At 37.4% G+C, this 7,992-nt stretch overlaps 1 pseudogene; it reads left to right on the top strand.

The window, feature by feature from the left end:
• The first annotated feature begins 490 nt into the window (after positions 1–490).
• Positions 491–1,425, top strand: LOC103560499 (olfactory receptor 9I1-like; annotated as a pseudogene).
• Positions 1,426–7,992: the final 6,567 nt, after the last annotated feature.

Here is a 7,992-nt window from a genome sequence, read left to right as displayed (position 1 = left end):
TAAAATGCTTGTGTCTGGAAGAGGTAAAACTAAAGCCAATGAGGGAAAATAAAGAGAGAATCTAGATCCAAAAAGAGAATTAGCAGGTAGATATGTCCACCCATGGAGGCTCATACAGCTGGACATACATGGTGGGTACGCAATTGAGGAGACTCCTGCATCCAATGGGGATTAGAACAGATGCTGACTACATGCTTTCCTAATCTGAGAGTCTGTGTGTCCCTTATCTTCATGGAAAGTTCCAAATATAAACCAGAATTAATTGCATCAGAAACACCAGCTCATGGTTCAGCTCCAAAAAATGCAGGAGAAGAACATAGGTGCCTAAGAAGAATCAGCAAGTTACAGGATTTCTCAAAAACAAGCGCTATATAATGTCGCCCAGAAATATAAACCCAACTTATACCACAGAGAGAAAGAATCTATCCTTCAATTCTGGGATTTTTTTTATTTCATTCTCATCCTCAGATCAATAGGCCACATTGAATCCATGGCCAAGAATAATCTCACCACAATAACTGAGTTCATTCTCATGGGCTTAACTGACTAAGTTGGAGATTCCCCTCTTTGTGATGTTTCTAAGTTTCTATCTGGTCACCCTTCTGGGGAACGTGGTGATGATCTTTCTGATCCAAGTGCATGTCCAACTCCACACCCCAATGTTCTTCTTCCTGAGCCACCTCTCCCTCCTAGATGCCTGCTACACCTCAGTCATCACCCCTCAGATCCTTGTCACACTGGTTGAAGGCAAGATGGTCATCTCATATGGCCAAGGTGCTGCCCAGTTCTTTTTCTTCACCATTTGTGTAGCTACTGAGTGTTTCCTGCTGGCAGTGATGGCCTATGACCTCCATGTTGCTATTAGAAACTCACTGCTGTACACTGTGGCCATGAACCCCAGAATATGCTGGAGTTTGGTGCTGGGAGCCTATGTCTGCAGGATGTCAGGAGCCATCTTGTGTACCACATGCACCTTCACCCTCCCGTCCTGTGACAATAATCAACTTCTTTTTCTGTGATGTCCTACCTCTGCTGAGGCTCATCTGCAATGATACAAGAAACACTGAGATTGTCATTGTCTTGATTGGAAACTTCGTGATTTTGGCCAATGCCTTGGTCATCCTGATTTCCTACCTGCTCATCATCAAGACCATTTTGAAGGTGAAGTTTTCAGGTGGCAAGGTCAAAACTTTCTCCCCTTGTACCTCTCACCTCACTGCTGTGGCCATTTTCCTTGGGACCCTCATATTCGTGTATCTGTGGAGCAGCTCAGACAAATCCCTGGAGGAAGACAAGGTTGTGTCTGTCTTCTACCCTGTGGTCATCCCCATGCTCAACCCTCTGATCTAAAGCCTGAGAAACAAGGATGTGAAGGCAACCTTCAAAAAGTTCACTGGCAGATTCCAGGGGTCCCAGAGCATGTAGATCTGAGTGAGAGGACCTCCCTTCTTGGTCCATTTTCTTTCCATATCAATATATCTAGTAGGTACCAGCACTTTATGCAACTTGTACCCACAGAGAGAAGGTAGACAGGTGCCACCAGACACACAATAAAAACTGCAAATGTGGTAAAATTTGTCTCCAGCAATCCAATAGTACTTTCTTTTTCAATTCCTCTCCCACCTCCAGTCCATTCCTTAGCACCCAAAAGTCTCATGCTACACTCTGACATCATAATTTATAGAATCTTCAAGACACTTAACAATACCTGAAATCTATGTTTGGTTTTTATCCCCACCCCCAGTAGCATGTACATTCCATGGAAGCAAAGAACTGTCTGCCCATTTTTAGTGCTTCGTGACTCACAGTAGATGCTCAATAAATATCTGTTGAAAAACGGAAAGAAGATATAAATGAAGAAGACTTTCTTTTCTGAAAATATGGTGGACTAGGATTTTCTAATTAACTTTGCCCCTGAAAAAAGTAAAAAAATAAATTAAAAAGTCAAGAGATACTAATAAATCCAAGGCTAAAATCCAAGGGAAAATCAGAACCCTAGAAACTAAGCAGTGTATTGAAGCTGTTCGCCATTGAGAGCATCTCTCTATGAGGATATTTTTATTGGTCATCGTGCCATCTAGTCAATTCCAACTCCCAGCAACTCTTTGTAGAGCCAAGCAGAACCCTGCCTGGTTTTTCGTACCATCCTCTCACCTTCTGGTGGTGTATCAGACAAAGCTCCTTTGCTAGTCATATGGTTTTCATAGCCAATTTTTCCAGATGTGGGTGGCCAGGTCCTTCTTCCTAGTCTGTCTTAGTCTGGAAGCTCTGTTAAACCTGTCAACCATGGGTGACTCTGTTGGTATTTAAAATATTGGTAGCATAATTTTCAGCATCACAGCAACATGCAGCCACCACAGTATGACAGCCAACAGGCAGGTGGTGTGGTTCTCTGATCAGGAAATGAACACAGGCTGTGGCAGTGACAGTATCAGATCTTAACCACTAGGCCACCAGGGCTGGCATGAAGATATATTAGTTGTCTATTGCTGTTAACTTTACTGCTTAAAGCAGCAAACATTTATGATCACACAGGTTCTGTGGGTCAGAATCCAAACACGGGAAAGTTAGATATCTCTGACTCAGGGACTCTCAAAATCTGTAATTAAGATGTTATCCAGGGATACAGTCATCTTGAGGTTGACTGAGGAGAGATCCACTCCCAAGACAACTCACATGGCTGGTTGTTGGCAAGCTGCGGGTCTTTTCCAGTTGTTGGTCAAATATGTCATTCCTTGCTACATGGTTCTCTCCATAGGACAATTCACAACATAACGGCTGACTTTCATCAGAGCCGGTCCCCAATACAGATACTACTGTCTTTTTCAAACCTAATCTCAGAAGTAATATCCCATTACATTTTATTTACTAAAGGTGAGTCACTAAATCCAGGCTATACTGAAGAGAGAATTACTGAAGTTTGTGATATCAGAAATCAGGAATCATTAGGGGCCGTCTTGGGTGTTGCCTACCACAGTCCGCTCTCTGGCCCCAAATAATTCACGTTATTCAGCTATGGCTAGTTATACAGCTACACTGCTTTTCCCAGACTCCTTTGCAGCTAAGTATGGACAGATGCCTGAGATTTTATCCAGTAGAATGTTTGAATAAGTGGTGTAGACCACTTCCAAGCCATGCTCCTTCCCATTCTGCTGGCTTGAGGCAATAGAACACAGTGACTTTGGAAACCACAAATTGAAAGTCACAGTGGCACAATATGAATTACTACTTGGAGAACTGGTCATGGATCCCCTCAGCTACTAGCTGTAGGATACTGGGTCATCCCATCTTGGTCTTTTAAAATCCTGCCCGCATCTTCTTATTTATGCTTTATCACTTCTTTTATTTTTTTATTGTGGTAACATTAGTTTACAACATTATATAAATTTCAGATTTGCATTGTTATATTTCAATTTCTGTGTAGATTGCATCATGTTCACCACCCAAACACTAATTACAATCCATCACCATACATATGTGCCTAATCACTTCTTCACCCTCGTCCCTCCCCCCTTCACCTCTGGTAATCACCAAACTAATGTCTGTCTCTAAGTGTTGTCGTTTTTATCTTCTATTTGTGAGCGACAGCATACAGTATTTGACTTTCTCCCTCTGACTTATTTCTCATAGTAAAATACCCTCAAGTTCCATCCATGTTGTCAGAAATGGACAGATTTCATCATTTTTTATGGCTGAGTAGTATTCCATTGTGTATATATACCACATCTGCTTTATCCGTCTGTCCCTTGATGGGCACCTAGGTTGCTTCCAATCTTGGTTACGTAAATAATGCTGCAATGGACATAGGGGTGCATAGATCTTTACGCATTCTTGTTTTCATGATTTTTGGATAAATACTCAGCAGGGGAATAGCTAGTTCATATGATAGTTCTAGGTTTAATTTTTTGAGCAATCTCCATATTGTTTTCCATGGTACCACTTTGTATTTCCACCAGCAGTGTATGAGAGCTCTCTTTTCTCCACATCCTCTCCAACTCTTGTTACTTCCTACCTTGTTAATTATAGCCATTCTGACAGGCGTGAGATATCTCATTGTAGTTTTGATTTGCATATCCCTGATAATTAATGATGCTGAACGTCATTTCCTTTGCCTGTTGATCATCTGTATATCTTCCTTGGAGAAATGCCTGCTCAGATCTTTTGCCCATTTTTAAAGTAGATTGTTGGGTTTTTTATGTTGAGATGTATGAGTTCCTTATATATTTGAGATATTAACCACTTATCAGATATATGATTTGCAAATATCTTCTCCCAATTATTAGATTTTGTTTTGTTGATGGTTTCCTTTGATATGCAGAAGATTTTAGTTTGATATAGTGCCATTTGTTTAATTTTTCTATTGTTTCCCTTGCCCAGTCAGACATGGTACTTGAAAATATGCTGCTAAGACCAATGTCAAAGAGAGTACTGCCCATGTTTTCTTCTAGATGATTCATGGTTTAAGGTCTTACATTCAAGTCTTTAAGCCATTTTGAGTTAATTTTTGTGCATAGTGTAAGATAATGGTCTCCTTTCATTCTTTTGCATGTGGTTTTCCAGTTTTCCAAACACCATATATTGAGGAGATCTTCCTTTCTGCATTGTATGTTCTTGGCTCCCTTATCAAATATTAGTTGTGCAGGGTTACTTCTGGGCTCTCACTTCTGTTCCATTGATCTGTGTTTCTGTGTCTGTGCCAGTATCATTCTGTTTTAATTCATAAGGCTTTGTAGTATATTTTGAAATCAGAGAGCATGATATCTCCAGCTTTGTTCTTTTTCTCAGAATTCTTTTGTCTATTTGGGGTCTTTTGTCATTCCATATAAATTTCTGGATTCTTTATTATTTTTCTCGGATAAATGTCTTTGGAACTTTGATAGGGATTGCACTGAATTGGTAGATTGCTTTAGGAAGTATGGACATTTTAACTATGTTGATTCTTCCAATCCGAGACCACAGAATATCTTTTCATTTTCTTTGTGTCTTCTTTAATTTCTTTCAACAATGTTGTATAGCTTTCAGTATGCAAGTATTTCACCTCTTTGGTTAAGTTTATTCATAGGTATTTTATACTGTTTGTTGTATTTGTAAATAGGATTGTATTCTTAATTTCTCTTTCTTCTACTTTGTTGTTAATGTAAAGAAATAAAACTGATTTTTATATGTCGATTTTGTATCCTGCAACTTTACCATATTCATTTATTATTTCTAAAAGTGTTTTGTTGGATTCTTTAGGGATTTCTGTATATAAAATCATGTCATCTGCAAATAGTGACAGTTTCACTTCTTCCTTTCCAATTTGGATCCCTTTTATTTATTTTTCTTGCCTGATTGCTCTGGCTAGGACTTCCAATGCTATGTTAAATAAGAGTGGTGAGAGTGGCCATCTTTGTCTGGTGCCTATTCTTAGAGGGATAACTTTCAGTTTTTCTCCATTGAGAATGGTATTAGCTGTGGGTTTGTCACATATGGCCTTTATTACGTTAAGGTGCTTTCCTTCTATACCTATTTTATTCAGAGTTTTTATCATAAATGGATGCTGGATCTTGTCAAATGCTTTCTCTGCATCTATTGAGATGACCATGTCATTTTTGTTCTTCATTTTGTTAATGTGGCATATCATGTTGATAGATTTGCAGATGTTGAACCATCCCTGCATCTCTGGAATAAATCCCGTTAGATCATGATGTATGATCTTTTTAATGTATTGTTGTATTCGATTTCCTGGTATTTTGTTGAGGTTTTAGTTTCAATATTCATCAGCGATATTGGGCTGTACTTTTCTTTTTTTGTGTTGTCCTTGTCTGGTTTTGGTATCAGAGTAATGTTGGCCTCATAGAAGGAGTTAGGAAGCTTCCCTTCCTCTTCAATTTTTTGGAACAGTTTGAGAAGGATATGTATTAACTCTTCTTTGAATGTTTGGTAGAATTCCCCAAGGAAGCCATCTGGTCCTGGACTTTTATTTTGGAGGAGGTTTTTGATTGCTGTTTCGATCTCCTTACTGGTGATTGGTCTATTCAAATTCTCCATTTCTTCTGGATTCAGTTTTGGAAGGTTGTATGATTCTAACAATTTATCCATTTCTTCTAGATTATCCAATTTGTTTGCTACAGCTTTTTGTAGTATTCTCTTATAATCTTTTGTATTTCTCAGGTGTCCATTGTAATTTCTCCTCTTTAATTTCTGTTTTTATTTATCTGAGCCTTCTCTATTTTGTTCTTGGTGATTCTAGCTAAAGGTTTGTCCATTTTGTTTATTTTTTCAAAGAACCAGCTATTGGTTTCATTAGTTTTTTCCTTTTTTTTTTTTTTTTTTTTAGTCTCTGTTTCATTCATTTCTGCTCTAATTTTTATTGTTTCCTTCATTCTGCTGACTTTGGGTTTTGTGTGTTCTTCTCTTTCCAGTTAATTTAAGTGTAATGTTAGATTGTTTATTTGAGATTTTTATTGTTTGTTGAGGTAGGCCTGTATTCTTATAAAATTCCCTCTTAGAACTGCTTTTGCTGTATCCCATAAATTTTGGTGTGTCATATTTTCATTTTCATTTGTATCCAAGTTTTTTTAATTTCTCCTTTGATTTCTTCATTGACCCAATTGCTGTTCAATAGCATTTTGTTTAATCTCCACATATTTGTGGCTTGTCCAAATTTCTTCCTTTAGTTGATTTCTTTTTTCATACAGTAACAGTCAGAAAAGATGCTTGGTATTATTTCAATCTTCTTAAATCTATTGAGACTGGTTTTGTGACCAAATCTGTGATCTATCCTGGAGAATGTTCCACGTGCATTTGAAAAGGATGTGTACTCTGCAGTTTTCAGTTAGAATGTTCTATATATACCTACTAAGTCCACCTGGTCTAATGTGCCATTTAAGGCCAATGTTTCCTTATTGATCTTCTATTTGGATGATCTATCTGTTGATGTAAGTGGTGTGTTAAAGTCCCCCATATTATTACATTACTGTCTATTTCTCCTTTTATGTCTGTTAATAATTGCTTTATATGTTTAAGTGCTCCTATGTTGGGATATTTACATAGATATTTACAAGTGTTACATCTTCTTGTCGGATTGTTCCATTTATCAATATGTAGTGCTCTTCCTTGTCTCTTGCTACGGTTTTTGTTTTAAAGTCTATTTTGTCTTATTTAAGTATTGCTACCCCAGCTTTCTTTTCATTGCCATTTGCATGGAGTATCTTTTTCCATCCCTTCACTTTCAGTTTGTGAGTGCCTTTAGGTCTGAAGTGTGCCTCTTGTATGCTGCATATATATGGATTTTGGTTTTTATCCAGTCGTCCACTCTATGCCTTTTGATTAGTGTTTAGTCAACTGACATTTAAAATAGCTAATGATAAGAATGTACCTATAGCCATTTTCTTCCTTTTTTTCCTGAGTATTTTAATAGTTCTTCTCTCTTCCTTTCTTCTCCTCTTGCTGTCTTCCCTTGTGGTTGATAGCTTTCTTTAGTATTATATTTGGGTTTCTTTCTCTTAATTTTTTGTGTATTTATTACAATTTCTGGTTTGTGATTACCATGAGGTTCATATATAATATTCTACATATATAACAATCTATATTAAGTTGATGGTTTCTTTAGTTTGACGTCTTGCTTAAAGCTCTACTCTTTTACTTCTCTCCTTCCACATTTTATGTTTTTGATATCATATCTAATCTTTCATGTTTTGTGCATGTGTTCCCATTACCCTCTGATCATGGAAACAAATAATTTTGGTATTTTTGTCTTTTGACCTTCATATTAGCTTCATAGGTGATTGATCTGCTACCTTTACTGTATTTTTGCCTTTACCACTGATTTTATTGCTTTTTAAAATAATTTTCTTATTCTTATTTGTAATCCTCTCTTTTCCTCTTAAATAAGTCCCTTTAGCATTTCTTGTAAGGCTTGTTTCTTGGTGATAAACAGCTTTAGTTTTTGCTTGTCTGGGGAACTTTTTATCTCTCCTTCCATTCTGAATGATAACTTTGCCAGATGGA

Source organism: Equus przewalskii, chromosome 11 (assembly GCF_037783145.1).
Source record: "Equus przewalskii isolate Varuska chromosome 11, EquPr2, whole genome shotgun sequence".
In the NCBI taxonomy this organism is placed as follows: Eukaryota; Metazoa; Chordata; class Mammalia; order Perissodactyla; family Equidae; genus Equus; species Equus przewalskii.
Note: the sequence above shows the minus strand (reverse complement) of the source record. Positions and strands in the feature narration are given on the sequence as shown.